Source organism: Charadrius vociferus, unplaced genomic scaffold (assembly GCF_000708025.1).
Source record: "Charadrius vociferus isolate BGI_N301 unplaced genomic scaffold, ASM70802v2 scaffold586, whole genome shotgun sequence".
Lineage (NCBI taxonomy): Eukaryota > Metazoa > Chordata > Aves > Charadriiformes > Charadriidae > Charadrius > Charadrius vociferus.
Window position 1 is genome coordinate 531,784 of NW_009648902.1, and position 15,336 is coordinate 547,119.

Genomic DNA, 15,336 nt, shown 5'->3' on the forward strand with positions numbered 1-15,336 from the left:
GGAATAGAGCCATCAAATGTCTTCACCTACAGCCTCCATCCAGGTGGTATTTTAGTGTTTTGTGAAAGTTGTCCCTGGTTTTTACAAGCTGTGGTTCTTCCTAGCTCTCTTCATTTGAATGTGACTTAGGCAGGCTCCAGGAAGAAAAATATCGGACCTGATGTGGTGTGAATACTTTCATGTCTGACGTGTCCTGAGCACACTTTTAAAGCAGAGATGGGGTTTTTTACATCCTTTCCTGTATTGCTCAGTACATTGCAGGCCACTTTGAAATAATCTGTATTGTTAGTGACAGGTTGGCAGATGTGTGCTGGCTGTATGTACAGGCACAAACTGTGCAAGGGATTTGTCTTGGATAGATAACCCTCCTCTCGCCCCTTCAGGAGCGTGCAGAATTCTGATGTGATCAGATCTGCAGGTGATAATACAGACATGACTACATTGTCTACTGAGTCTTTGAGCATCAGTTGATACTTTTACTTTTATGTATAAGGGACACCCTTCCTTGCTGGGCTCAATATCTGTACTGCCAGGCTCCTCCCCTCTGAGAACTGATAAGTGGCATCATCATGCTTTTACCTAAATTTGCAGCAGTTTTAATGAGGAGAGGGTGTGGAGTGAACCCTTTACTCGAAATGGACACATAATGAACACAGTCAAAATGAGCTAGGATGACTATTTCTCAAGGAAAGGTTTAATACTCTTTTTGATGGACCTCTTCAAACCCTTGGTTTGACTTGGTGGTCTTGTGGGAACAATCTCTCTCTGTGAAAACGACAGATCTTATTGTTACTGGGTTTTACACTTTGTGCCCACGGTAGTATCTGCAAGTTAACTCTTCCAAAGAGAGTAGATACTGGTGTTTTGTATTGAAACATGCAGTGAACATCAGACATGGACATTTACAAGAAAACTATCACAACCATAAGCCGAAACTCTTACTGCTGGGAAGGTCTGTGAGGGAGGAGTGATTCCAAGAAGCATTTTGCATGGGGAGTATTGTACAAGTTAAAAGTCAGAAGGCTCATGTTTCTCTATACTATAAAGACTAGTGGGCTGACTGCAAAAATAAGCCTCAGACTAGTCATCAAAGATCATATTTCTATAATAAAATATTTCAAATGTGTAATAAAAAATATCAAGCCTCTGTGTCATTAGAATGACAGACTGCCCATTGTTGGTAAGGCTTACAGGGAACAAAGCCTGTTTGTCCTTCTCATGATATGCTCATTTACAAAGCCTCCAACTTGGGGGTCCCTGCTGCCCACTCCTTGGCTGCCTGATTCATTCTCTGTCAGCACGCATAAAACAGCATCCTCCAGTCTTACAAGTATTTGTGTATTATGCTTAGCAGGGCTTAGATTGCTGTGCAAGGAAGGGAACTACAGGTCAACCCTTCAGCTGCTGTTGACAGTGAGGTGTGAGAGATGCTTAAATCCTTTCCTCTCTGGGACATTTCCTCCTGTGACCCTGAGGACTTAAGAAGACATCTGTAGGAACAGATGTCAGATATAAGCACGCCTCCAAACCTGAAAGCACTGCCTTTTTAAGTGTGTTTCCCCAATTAGGAGGAGGGCTAATTACCTGATGAGCTAATAATTGAAAACATTTGTAATACCTCCTCTGTTCCAGCTATGGCCTGGACCTGAGGCTGTGTGAATCGGTGGTGTGGACAGGTGCAGCTTTGCAGCTTATGTTTCCCCAGAGGGAGGGACTGTACGCTCCCTACTGTGTGATGTGGGATCTGTTGGAGTGTCTGCAGCTCCCTCATCCCCTTTCACACTGGTGTGATGTCCTGCTTCCATACATACTTCCCACTGGTGGCTGATGGCTTTGAAACAGGCTTGAGGAGGTGATCTTCCATTACTAGCACACAAATTGAAGCTGTGGTATAGATTTTGTTCTAATGCTAGTCACACAGAGCACACATGACTGTATTTGGCTTCAGATGCTTGAATCTTGTTTAGAGAGCATTTGCCAAAGTCCTTTCACTTCAACCTTCTTTAAAACAACCCTCACAAACTAATGTTCAAGGTGTGACTGTTAGTGTTGTCCGATCTCAAATTAGGCATGTGCTGAACCCTGAGGAAGACAGACTTGCTTAAGATGGCAGGATGCTTACACAGGTGCCTGCAAGTCAGTGTCTTGGTTAAAGACAAGGTAGGACACTGAAGATTTTGTTCAGGCTGTGCTGTGCCCTTGTGCCAACAGGCTTCGTATCTTGGTCACTTTTTGATGAGATGGGAGGTAATCCCTTGTAACAGGCTGTTTGTACAGGAGTTTGAGTAGTTCCTGTTCTCTGCTGCTCTGAGCTCCAGAAGAGCTCTCTGATGGAGAGAGGGGAAGGTGCTATCAGTACAGAACAGCCCACCCTTGCTTCATGTAGCACCTTTTCTGCCCAAGATGAAGTACTAACTGGTGGTGTGAGGGAGTTCAGGCAGCTGCCACACTGTACGGGCGCTGCTGTTCTGTGGCCTCTTTCAGCAAGCTCTGAGCAGTGAAATCTACGTGCGGGCATCCACATACCTTAATATAATCAATTTTGCAGGCAGGTGCCAGGTGCCCTCTCTTTCCCGGGGCTTGTTACATCTCTGTCCAGCGATGTCATCAAGGTCTTCAACACTCATGATAAGGCAGAGTGCAACTCGGAACAGAGAGTCAAAGACCTTGGTGACAGCACTTCCAAGAGCATGACATGGGTGCTGGGATTGCCACCTGCAGTAGGTTTGGCTCACTGCTTGCAGGCACTGGATTTGCAACTGGCCTCAATGCCATTTTAGCAGAGGATAAAGTGTTTGCAAGAAATAAGCTTTTCTTCTGTTTTGAAAAGTGGAGATACAGCTTGCTGTTGGCTCAGAGGCACTCACAAATACTTTGTTTTGCAGTGCTGTGGGGCAGTAAATCAACAGGTAAAATTAAAGTCACCTTCTTTGATTGCTGCCAACAGCTGCACATATAAGCCGGTCTAGTTAGTATTTACTTCATTGCTCTTAGTTTTCAGTGATCCTAAAGGGCATGTTTCTGTTTTTCTTGAAACCATCCCAACTAAACAAAAATGGAGCAATGAAACAGGCAGAGGAAAACAAACCGCCTAAGAAATTGCATCAGATCTCAGACTATTATTCCACACGTGCCCTGCCTTTCCCAGTTGTTTGCTGGATTAGTATCACTTAAGGTGTAGGAGAAACATCAGCTGAGTGGCATCCTGTGTTGTGCCCCGCAGCACAGGCAGATGTTGGGACTGAAGGAGTTTGCAGCTTGTCTGGTCAGTGCTAATAGTGTTACTTTTATTTAACAAGTAAAGGATGATGGAGGGCTTGGGCTGAAGAGCAGCCTTGGGAGAGGCTTTCTGGTGTTGTGTGTCCTGCTGTATGATTATCAGGGTGCTTGGGAAAACAGGATGTTGTACATTATCTGCTAGATGACGTTTAAGGTGATAGCTAACTCCCCCCCTTGGTGTCTTCTCCCTAACAAAAATGACCCACGCCCTCAAGCTAAACATTCAAATTGATTCTTGTACCTGCCTGCCTCTCCCTAATTAAGCTGGTTTCCTCCCTGACTTCCCTTGGGAAGGATCCTAGCAAAAACCAGCCAGGCTAGAATGAGGACTAACAAACCATATGTCCAGGTGGCCTTCACTTCCGGAAACACCTGCAGACACCAACTGCAGCAGGGTGGCATTCCTGCCATTGCACGGTTCCACATAAATATACAACTGGGTTCTCTGATACTGTGCTCCACAGTGAAGTGAAGGTCCTTGCCCTTCCTTTAGGCCAGGGAAGATGTTGCCAAAAACACTGCCGTGTGGTATGGGTAGAGAGATCTTGACTTGTGGGGGTGGGTAGGAAGGCTGCTTTACCTTTGTGTTTTCAGTACGAGTTACTTTGTGTTAGCCCTCAGCAGAACTCTCCAGAGGGTTCCTGGCTGCTGCTGCCTCCGAGCCCAAAGCATCCAGTCAGGAGGGGGAGCCCAGGACTGCGTGGGAACCAGTGTGATTTCTGCTTTGGTCAGATGCAGTCTGTTGGGATGGAGCAAGTGGAACAAGCTGCCAATACTGGGTACTTGGATTGCAGAAAGACTTTTGTAGTGTGCTATGTTGGTAGGGCAGTTTGGAGATTCAGGTACACGTGGCACTTTTCCCACACTTGCCCAATTAATTTATTTTTCAAATCACTGAGTTGCTGAGCAGGCATGGACTTGAGTGTTCTTAGACTTTTTTTTTTGTAAATTCTGCAGGCAACTGCAGATCTTCTGGGAAAACCTTTCCAAAATGTTTTTGGAAGGGCACTTTAAGTCTTACTACAGGTAGTGGACAAATCCTCTGTGTGAATCCAATGGGTCTGTTATTTTTTGTGTCCTAAACTGAAACTGGGAGGCTGACAGTCAAGAGATACGCAAAGGTAGAGATTTCTCACAGCAGTGTGGGTCCCAAGTTGTGTGTTGGGCAGTTAGCTATGTAGCTTTTATTAGTGAGGTAGCATTATTTGCTGAATAACACATTTGCACATACAGCTTTCAATAGAGTCTACTGCTGCTTTCCTTAATATTTTGAAGCCAAAGATGAGATTAAAGTAATAAAATGATGTTGATAGAGATTTAGGCGCAAAGGTCTGCTGCAGCATTAAATCTGTTACCAGGAGAATCATAGTTGTTTCCCATGGGGCTGTCAATGAACTTTCAGAGGTTTCTTTGTCTGTAACAGCATTGTTACTACATGACTTTGCTTAGAGGTTGAGATGGGTAAACAGATACAGCATAACGTGCATCACTGTCCTCTGATTCTGCAGAACTGGGCTTTGGTGCCTGGTTTTGGTTTGAACTTCCCTTCTGCTGAGATGCTTTTGAAGTAAGAGGTTTAGAATTATGCCACCTTGCATTCTAGGTGAGTGTGTATGGATATGGGAGGGAAAGACTGAAATTTCCTTGAAAGTGGAATTGCAAAAACCCATGCAGTGTTATCTTAAATCTGGCCTAGCTGTAGTGTATGCACTATACTAGATGACATGAGCTTGGGGAAAACATTTCTGAGAATCCTATCACAGAAGACTGTATGAACCCTGTTTAAAAACACCTGAGAAGAGTCACAAACATGTCAGCATTCGTCATCTGCACTGGTGAAGGGCTGCACTGGCAATGTGGTTACTTCAAGACCAGCTAACCTGATGGTGCCAGCCAGTGGTTTGACTGCGGGCAGGAAAGCCAGCAGTGCCCATATCTACAATTAGCAACACAGCTATTCTGACAGATACCAAATCACTGTACCTTCAAGGCAGTGTCTTTATCTTGCTGTTAACTTGTCTAGATAAAGCCACAATGATAAAGAAAACAAGAATTGCTTACAGTGCTTGTCACAGTATAAGTAATACTGACGTGTGCTGCAGAAGCAGGACAGTTATAGGTGCTTTCTTTAGCCTCCTAAAAGTCTTCAACCTGGCCTGTCAACACTGACTTTTATTTTGAACCAGTGAATAAAATGGAGTGTTAAGTAAACAATTGCACCTTTCACACTCTCCTGTTATTTCCATCTTTTTGTAGGCAACCTTATCAGTACAGCTTGCTAACACCAGCAGTATGTTGCTGAAAACTTATGCTCTGTGTTAACTTCAATTTGCATTTATTTTCTGTGTTTTCCACTCTGAAACAATTTCTGGATTTGTTCTCAGTGACTTCTAATCTCAGAATCTCAATCTGTCAGCCTGATTATTGAAGACTGCATTTGGTTTATTTAAGCTACGGTCCTGAGGTTGGTTGAGAGAGCAGGATAGAGACTTTCCACATTGAGCTTGGTGTTAGTGGTCCCCTGGGAAATCTGTACTACTGTCATCTGGTGAAAAGTTGAGCTTTCTCAGAGGACTTCCATGGGGCTGAGCTCTCATGAGAGTGGTGATTGTGAAATTGCCACAGTTGGAAAAAGCCCTGTCCACTTCTGTGTTTGACTTGGTACTAAGGCCAGAGTGCCTAGTTTGGATCTGACTTCCCGTATCTCTCAAGTTAATATTCAGCTTTGGAGCCTTCTCTAGTAATAGTACATTTCATCTTTAGTGTGCATTATGAACACTTATTACCTAATTCTTGCAGCATTCCTGTGTGCAAAATAAATAAACAGCTGCCAAGGAACTGGAGCCCTCATTCTGAATCACAGTAGGATGTGGCAGTTTTCAATGTAGTCAGGATGCAGTAAAATGTGATGGCTTTGAAATATTGTTGACATTGAATCAAAGTTCATTTTTAACCAGGCAAGAGGATAGAGTACTTCTTGACTGATTTTTTTTTTTTTTTTTTTTTTTTAAATCCGTGGAAGTTCAGTTTTTGTAGGCAGCCTTTTTCATGAGAAACAGATGCTGTTCTATTTAAATATTTTCGGTCATAAAATAAGTGAGTGTTAATGCCAGGATTTTGGCTAAAATCAAACAACGTATTCTACCACCTGTTGCTAAATTTCTTTGCAGCTTCAACAAACTGCAGCATTCTTCACTTCAACCCTAGGGTTGAAGTGGTAGGTTTGGTGTTGCTCTGTTTTATCAAGTAGTGATTGTGTCTTGCTTGAGATGCGTTTTTAGTTCAGGTTACAGGTTTTATGCTTGTATCATACTTTGCATATGTTTTGTTTCCAGACTTCTAGAAAGATCTTTTGAAATTAAATGCAAAAGCTGCAGAATAATTAAAAAAAAAACCCAACGTATTTTTAGATATTAACTAAGTGTTAATAATGAACTGAGTTTGTTAAAACTACATTTTGCTTATGCCTGTGTGGCATAAGCAAATCCTCAGCTGATGAAAAACTGGTGTAGCTCTGAAAATTTAGTGGAAGGTAGCTCATTTATTAGCTGAAGAGCTTGTCCTAGCTTTTCTTATGCTGATCTGGCAGTACTAAGCGGTATGTGGAGGAGATTCAGGCTGATCTGTGACACATATCTTCTGTAAATAGCCAGTTTCATTCCCCTTCTAATTTAGTTTTAGTTTGAATGATGGTGCAATAAAAAATCCGTCTAAGGGATTTTAAGTAAATATCCTTTCCTGTGGGTTCTGTTTGGGTTTTTTTTGCCCCCTTCCCTGAACACTTGTGTTCTTCTAAATGTATCTTTTCAGAGGCAAATACTACCTGAGTTAGTCCTTAGCTGCATTTTTAGGTTGACACTGGCAGAAGGTTTGCAGGACTACAGCCAGCCAGAACTTAATAAGGATAAACTATTACATCTCAGGAGGTCCTTTCCCTGTAGTTCTTCAGCAAGCGCAGTGAAACATAACTGGACCATATCTGAGGCTGACTGAGCCTACATATATGCCAGGAGGGGATTTGCTGATGGGACAAAGACAGCTTATTGCAAAGACAGCAATATCTGGAGTCTGAGTGCTTGTTCTGACTTGTACCAACCAGTTGTTTAGGAAAGCAGCAGCTGTTGTCTACCCAACAAAATGCTACTTCAGAACAGTAGCAGGGAGAGGGGAAGTGCTTTTCCACTGGAGACAAGATGTAGACATGAAAGCATGTTGTCCCAACAACTTTCCTCATAGCAAAGGCACAGCTGTGTGACAACATGGTCAGCAGCCATCAGATATCCCTGCTCACCTATGTTAGTATCCTGCTTGTTCACATAATTGCCCACTGCCCAGCAGGAGAGGACAAGTGTGCTGTGAAGTCAGAGAACAGAAATCAAGACAATGGAGCAGACCTTCAAGTCTTCACCTGCCTGGTCTCTTTCCTTCCTTTTCACATTACCTCTCACTGCTACCTGAAGGAAGTGCAAAGAATTTTACCAGTGCATCGATATAAAAAATGCAGAAGACCTCTCCAGCAGTACACACTTAATTTTCTTCAGGTTAACCTGCACTGCTTTGGGACTCTGGTACACAGGACCAGGTGCCTAAAGCAACAAGAGGCACTACTTTTTTCTGTCTGCCAGTAATGTTCCTGTCCTCTGTGTAAAACACAGCAGACACTTATACTGGTGCAAGTACTGCAAGGTGTCTTTTCAGCCAGCAAGTTATATCGATACTGAAGGGAAGGAATGGTTAGTATATTGACAGTCCGGAAGAACACCAAGCTGAAGCATGACCTCCTCAGACTACCAAGGCAGGGTCTGTTTGGAGTGTCCTGATGTGAACCAGCAGTATAGTTTCACATGTAGGATACAAGAGAGAGAATCTCTAGGCAAGACTTTATGTGACTTTGGGTAATCCATATCTTCTAAGCATCTGCTTTTCAGTTTCTCCCAAAGATTGAGAAAGTTCTTTAACTAGTTGGAAGTGCTGTTGCTCAACAGTCTGATTTATACTAGTGAAGGGGCTGAATGGTTGCAAAGGTTGCTCTAAACTAGGCAGAGAAAACAATCTCTTGTTTCAGTGCTGAAGCTATTTGTTTTTCCTTCGTCTGCACTTGAGTCTCAAAAGCAAAACCAAACTACTATGCATAAGGATAACTTTCCAATGACCAACTAAATTGACACATAGGGAGCAATCATGGGAGGTTGAAATAATTCAGCTGTAGGTATGTTTCCAGCATAAGTAGACAGTTTTTCTGCTTAAAATAATTGGACTATGATGATTGGCTTCTCCTTGATAATCTTTAGCATTTTTTTGCTACCTCTTGAATTGTTTTCACGCTGTGTTCTGGAGGTGGCTCCTGCTGTTTTGTGCTTGATGAGGGGCATTAGGTCTTGGCACTAAATCCAGAAGTGACAGGTCTTCCTGAATGTACGAGAATCAAAAGCCAGTATGATCTGCTGACTGCAGACTTGATATGATGTTAAACTTTAAAAGAAGTTAGATGGGAGTCAGGTTTCCCAAATCTGTGATGAGTGAGAGGAAGGGAGCCGTGGCAGGGTGAAGCTTCACACCCAAGGGATGGGTGGCTTTTTTCCTCTTCTCATCAGACTTTATGTAAGGTGAAACACATACAAGTACAGGATAGTCAGGGCGCTTTGATGCTGGGCAGCTCTGCCTGCCATCTTGCTTGAGGTTCATCATTACCCATGCCAGTTTTGTGGCAGAAGCCTTTCAAACTGGATAACTAGTGCTTTGGTAAGTTTCAAGTATCATGATACTGCTGGGGTGGCTCTGCCTGCTTGCTTTGGGGCTTAGAAGTTGTTCTGATATTGTCTTCTGTTTGCATGTGAACCAGCAGTCTCCCAGATGCATGCTTGCGTAGGCAGCTCATGAAAACCCTTCTGCTGTTAGTAATAGTCATTTGATTAAAATGTCCAGTCCTGCTTTTTCCTGTGACTTGAATTTCCACTGAATTGAAGGTCACTTGCTGAAGTACAGGGAATTCTTGATAGGATCCTCCTTGGTCAGAGCTCATACTTTCAACTTCTGCTTAGCTACGTTCTTTCTAATAGCATAATGTTATAGCTTGTAGGCTCACACCAGTGTTTGCCATTAGAATAGTGGTATGTGGCTGGATGTGACCAAGGCATTCGGTTTCCAGTCTGTCTATTGATTTTTATTTTTTTTAAATGTATTTTAATGTGTCTGAGTTGATGTTTTGAAACATCTAAAATCTGCTTATTATCTAGGGCATAATGTTCCTAGTGCAGTCAAAATCCAGTCTTAACAGCAAACCCTTACTTTCTGCCTCTTCAGAAGCACTTCTCTATCTCTGAGCTGGGTTTGACCTTTAGAGACCTTCTCCATAGCCCATACCAGCCCTAAATGTGTTCTGTGTACCACTCCTGAAAATAATTTTGTTGCAATAATAAAGTATTGTATCTGGTCAGATCTGGGGTCTCTCATCTCTGTGGTTGACAAGCCAATTCAAAGGCTGAGAAATTTGCAGTTTGCCCTTATTTTGTGAAAATTAGCAGGAGAATTTTCAACCAGTTATAACTTCCATGCTATTTGGAGCTTTTTTCAGGATTTCCATGTTAAAGCAATCCAGTGAAGATACTTAAGATGTTTCCTTTAAGCCTGCTTCATTTTTTGCACTGTTAGGAGCCTGAATACTTTTTTTTTCCCCCCTATTTCTTCATTGGCAAGCTGTTTTTCACAGTTGTCTGTGCTGATAACAGAACTTGGCTTGCATCAGGAGAAGACGTGAGAATATATCTTCTGTGGGTTTACTCAGGGCCTCGGGAGGTGGTTGGGTGTGTCCCTTCATAGACAGAAGCTCTGCAGGCTGTGTTTGCTGGCAGGACTGCTGGTGACCAGCGTTTGCTTCTGTGCCTTGTGTCTTTGCTTTCTGATGTTGAGTCTTCCTATTTTCATGTGTGTCATACAGGAGGGGGGCTGATGGCATTTGGGACTTAAAGTATGACCCAAAGAGTGATATGACCCTTGTGTTTGCTGCTGACTTTCTGTGCAGGTTGGAGGTGGGATCTCAGCTGGCTTAAATGGGCTCTGCACCCATGAAGCCACCATACCTCCAGTGAAGGTTAACTGAGAACTGGTCTTGTGCATGCGCCAGTACAGTGGTGTCAGCTTTGCTAGAGTGACTGTACTGGCCACTTTTTTTTAAAAGCTCTTCTAAGCAAAAATGGTGACTTGTAGAGGAACAGAGGTGGTCCCAGTGTCAGCAGTCCCAAGATGAGAGGGAAGGCCTGGGCCTGTTGCACAACGTTTCCCTTTTTCCCAGAAGAGATCCTAGCTGCTGGAGATGGACAGCAGGCTGCCTCCTCTCTACTTACATCACCATTTGGCCCATTTGGCATGGCAACTATATGAAGATGATGGACTCTGGTTACATAGGTGCTCACTTGAGTATTACCTAATGTCTGCAGAGGCAGTAGGGTTACATGTCTGATGGACACAGGGCAGAGAGCTGTGGCCTACCATAAAAACAGGTCGAGCCATGGCAGCAGTTTGACTGTGAGCAAATGAGGCTTGTATTTTCGCACTAGCTGATCCTGCACAACAGGCCTGCTGAGCTGCTTGATTTCTTGTCAGCAAATCAAGGTATGGCTGTCCAACTTGTTCAGAGGACAGTTGTAGCTCCTGCCAGTATCAGTAGGGATACAGGCAGCTCTAAGAGCTGTTCCCGCCACACGGGGGGAAGAGTGCCTTATAGGAAAAAGAAAACTTAAACATAGTAATTTCTTTAAACAAAACCCTGAAACTTAAAAAACGTTATTTTATCATGCTCTCTGGACATGTTGTCCAAAGTGAGGAATATAATGAGGACAGATGAAAATTTGCTGCCTTGCCAAGCCCAGCACTGACTCATCTGGAAGCTTTGTTTTTCACATTGCAGATCGGGGTCATTGGCTCAGTAGGGTACAATGCTGTAACGGCCTTCTGCATTAGGAGATCCCTGTTTTCTCTGGATGATCGGCAGTTCTCAAGTCATTCAGTCTTTGGTTCCACTGTTGAACTTGCTTGAAAGCTTATTTTTGTTTTCATGGGAAGTTGCTTCAGGCACCTTATGTCTACAAATCAGTGATTGGTAATGAGTGTGAAAATCAGCTGGGGTGTTTAAGTGCACCCATTATGTATTCCTGCAGAATACTTCCCAGATACTTAATTGAAAAATTAATACAAAATTCCAGTGTGCGAGGTAATTCTGCAGGTGCACTTGGTTTGCCTGCTGTGGTCCTCTCACTGTGTGATGGTTTGCTGAAAGCCAAGGCAGATTTCTAGCCAGTCTTTGTAGTGCTCTTATGTGCTACCAGTAAATGCTCTGAGCTGTTGGACCTGAAGCTCCAGTTTCTGATCTCAGCTTGGCCCCTTCATGTGCTTGTGTCTTGCAAAAACTCCTGTTGCTGGGAGTACGACCAGTGAACAAGTGATGCCATGGGTGAAGCAGGCCTGTGTCACCAGGACCCTCATGACCCTGTCCTCTGGTCGTGCCTGGGCACTGTGGAGTGGTGTTGCACACGTTTGACAGCCAGCTGTGCAATCAGGTTGGCATGGGTGTCTGAGTTACGGCCCTTGTGTGGGAGTGTTACAGAGGTGCCGCACACCACCTTGCTTGCTGTAGAAGTGTGGTTTTACCTGAGCGGGGAACTGGGAGCTGTGAATCTGAACTCTGTGCAGGGAGAAGAAAATGCCTTATTTGCTCAGTTGCCACTCTTCCGTGCTTTGCTCCTTCTGTTGACTGGGGGAGACAGGCGCCTCGGACTGTTTTGTGCTGGGAACGCACTTGTCCATCTTGTCTCCTTTGGGCATTTGTGGAAACCTGTTAACTCTAAAGAAGAAAGCTAAAGCTTCTCATACCCCATCCTGTCTCACTATTTCATCTTGCTGTGATACCTTAATGCTGCTGTTATGAAAATGACTGGGTTGCCCTATGAGCAGTCTCTGTGATGAGAAATGAAGGGTCATAATTTAACACCAGCTTCTCTGTTGCCCTGATGCTTGGCTGTGCCAAAGGCTAGTAAATCCTCCAACCGCAATGGATATACAGAAATTAACATACGGGTTTTCTTGCCTTGCATGATCCATCAGTAGGGAGTGAAATCCACTGAAGATAAATAGTCACATTTGTAGATGGGACACACTGCCCTGCTTTCCTCTTAGCTTCTCAACTTAGAGCATGAATCCCCTTCTCCCCCTTTCTTCACCCAGTTCCTTGTAGGGACTTACAGCATGGCAAGGAAACAGTAGATCTGACTGTCACGTTGTTTTCACTGAGCTTGTTAGTTTTTAAACTGGCTGAAAGACTGGTTTATGGTAGATTATGGGCACAAACCCTTTGGGCAGAAACCTCACAAATTGAAGTCAGGTCTGGTGAGCTTTGTATTCTACAGTGGATTAAGATATGTTGAAATACCCTTTTGCATGCCTTATATTTTTAGAAGGCAGTGTTCAGGATATGAAAACTGTAGCCACAATTTCCGTGGGGTTTTGTTTTTCTACCCTATTGTTTAATTTTAAAAGACACTGCGCCATTAAGTTTCTGGAGGAAGGTATGAGCCCTCTGTGCTTCCAACTGAAGCAAGAAAGAATGAGAGAGAAATTTGGGAAGAATAGTCTTGCTCTGTGACCTGTCCTCACAGACTTTTTTTGTTCCACTTGTCTGTGAATCTTCCCAGTATTGCTGGAAATGGTTACTGTTTACTACAAGACCTATCATGGTCATACTTGTATTAAGATCAGCAAATTAAAACTGCTTCCTGGCTGTGGCTTCTCTTGCTCTTTCCTGCATTGAGCCACCTCTTGAGCTTGTGAAAGTAACTGGGGATGTGTTTCTAGAATGAGGACACTAAAAACCTCTGGCTGTGGAGAATGTATGGACCCATGGACACTTTCTTCACCTCACAGTCAGTGCCTCAGTTCTGATCTGCGTGGAACAGAGACCACCACGTAGCACTGAATTGCTATTTTTCATAATGAACATTTTTTTGTTTGTTTTGCTGTTCAGTTTAACCAATAATGTAGCAAGTGTGGAGGTTCTATTTTTCTTTGCTAATTCATGAGGATGTCTTGAGCTCCGTGAGTAGGTTTTTGTTTTTCTATTGTCACAATGATCGGATTCTCAAGCAAGGGATGACCAGCCTAGCCCTGTGCTCAGTCCTGAAGATGCTAGAAAAGGTTGAGCGATCAGGAAAACGCAAATCTTAAAAAGATTTAAAACAGTGTCCTGTAGGAGATGTTCTGCAATCTGAAAATCATGAGTTACTGGTTTCCATGCCCAGAATTCAGCCCCCAAGGTTGGTTTGAACTGTGTGGAAACAAATGACAGCTGTGCCTTTCATTAAGTCAGTTATCTGTGAAATGCTGCCATGTGCAATTGTCTAATCCTGACCTGTGACTTCAGAGAGGAGCGGCCTTTTTGTGGCTAAGGCACAAGACATCCAGCTCTGGGAGCTCTCGGTTCTGCTGGCGGCTTTCTTATGTGACAGTAGGGAGGACATTTCTCCCTGCCCCATATGGGAAATGGAGTTCTCTTCTGCTTGTTTCATGTGGATGGGGACAGTCTCCTGCTTTGTGGCAATACAGTGCCTGAGCTGGAGCTAGGCAGAAAAAAAGCACTTCAGCCCCACTGGGCCTGCTGGCGTTGGTCATTATTTGCATAGTTTATAAGCAAAGCCTCTGTTTACGTTCTCTGATGTTCTGTTGTTGCTTTGTTGGGGTCAGGACTGAAGCTGTAAAAATAGTCTACCATGAGGACAAGCTCTCTCAATATTTCTTCTGCAGACATTCATCCCACCACCGAATCAGTGAGATAGTTCACATCAGATCTGACTGTCTTTGAGCATGGTTGCTCAGTCAAACCTTGAGTTCATCTCTGTATTCGTGCTTGGGGCTTGTCTCTGTTGCTGGGACCTGAGGCTTCTATGAGGAGGCCGGCCGTACCCTGTGATGGCAAGGGGAGCCTGCAGGACTGCTGAAAATGAAGGGGAGAGGGAAGGAGAGGCTGCACGTCCACGTTGGTGAAAGTATGTGGAGAGACTTCTCTCCGGTCTTCTGTCTGGATGTTTCAGCTGCATTGTTCTGTGCCAGCTGGCTTGCAATAGCTGACCATACCAATGCTCTTGGTCAGTCTCAAGTGTGAGAGAAGATGTGCGAGTCAAATCACGTTTGAGCTGAGATATTTTGCCTCACGTTTTTTGAGTAACTTGATAGTGTGTCTGAGCTTTTATAGCAGGAAAATATTGCAGTAGTAGGCCTTTGGTTGTAAAATGTGTTCTGCCACTCGAAATGTTTGCATTATTAGGTAAGCTTGGTATTAGCCTTCAAAAGACTGTTTCTTTTGTTTTCTATTTTTGGAGGAGTTCTTTCAACTAATGTATTTCTATAACTCTTGTATTTCCTTAGGCCCTAGTGGGCAAGCAGTCTTGGAGGAGAATAGCTGTTTTCAAGAGGAAACCTCTGTTAACTCTTGTCTTTTTGAAGTATCCAGGGCAGGAATTTAGACTGATTGCAGTGTTTGATGCTTTTCTGTGGTTTCATGTGCAAAACATTATGCATGCCTCCATGATTAAGGGGGTGATTGCATAAGACACTGAGCCACAAGTGCTGGAAGTAGGACCAGACAGGGTGGGAGAGAAAATGCGTGGTAAGAAAGGCTGGCTGTTTGCTTAAGGCACTGCAGCAGGACCATGGTGCTGGGATTCAGTCCCTTGGTCTCGCAGAGCTTCCATGTGTGGTCTTGGGCAGGGAAGGGTTATGACCAGTGAGCACCGGCTCGTGACCAGCTGGCTGGAAGCCAAGCATTGTCCCACAAGCATTTTTGGTAACTCTACATTCTGTTCCCTTCGTGTTTTCCTCCAAATGATGATGAAAACACCTTCAGATGTTTGTAGGAGTTGCCCTGGTCATCAGCTTCGATTTTCAGCAAATACTAGTGCTGAGCAAGTCTGAAAATGCTGAGCATGACAGAAAGGCAGGGGAGAAATGCCGTGTTAATATACTGGGCTGGTTAATTACAGCTGTGGAAGACAGCAGGCTCTTTGTTACTCC

General features: G+C 43.8%; 1 protein-coding gene across 1 annotated transcript in view; it reads left to right on the forward strand.

Annotated features, from left to right (window-relative positions):
• ABCA1 (ATP-binding cassette, sub-family A (ABC1), member 1) overlaps positions 1-15,336 on the forward strand; it is a 77,473-nt gene that overhangs the window by 11,691 nt on the left and 50,446 nt on the right. The window lies entirely within an intron of this gene.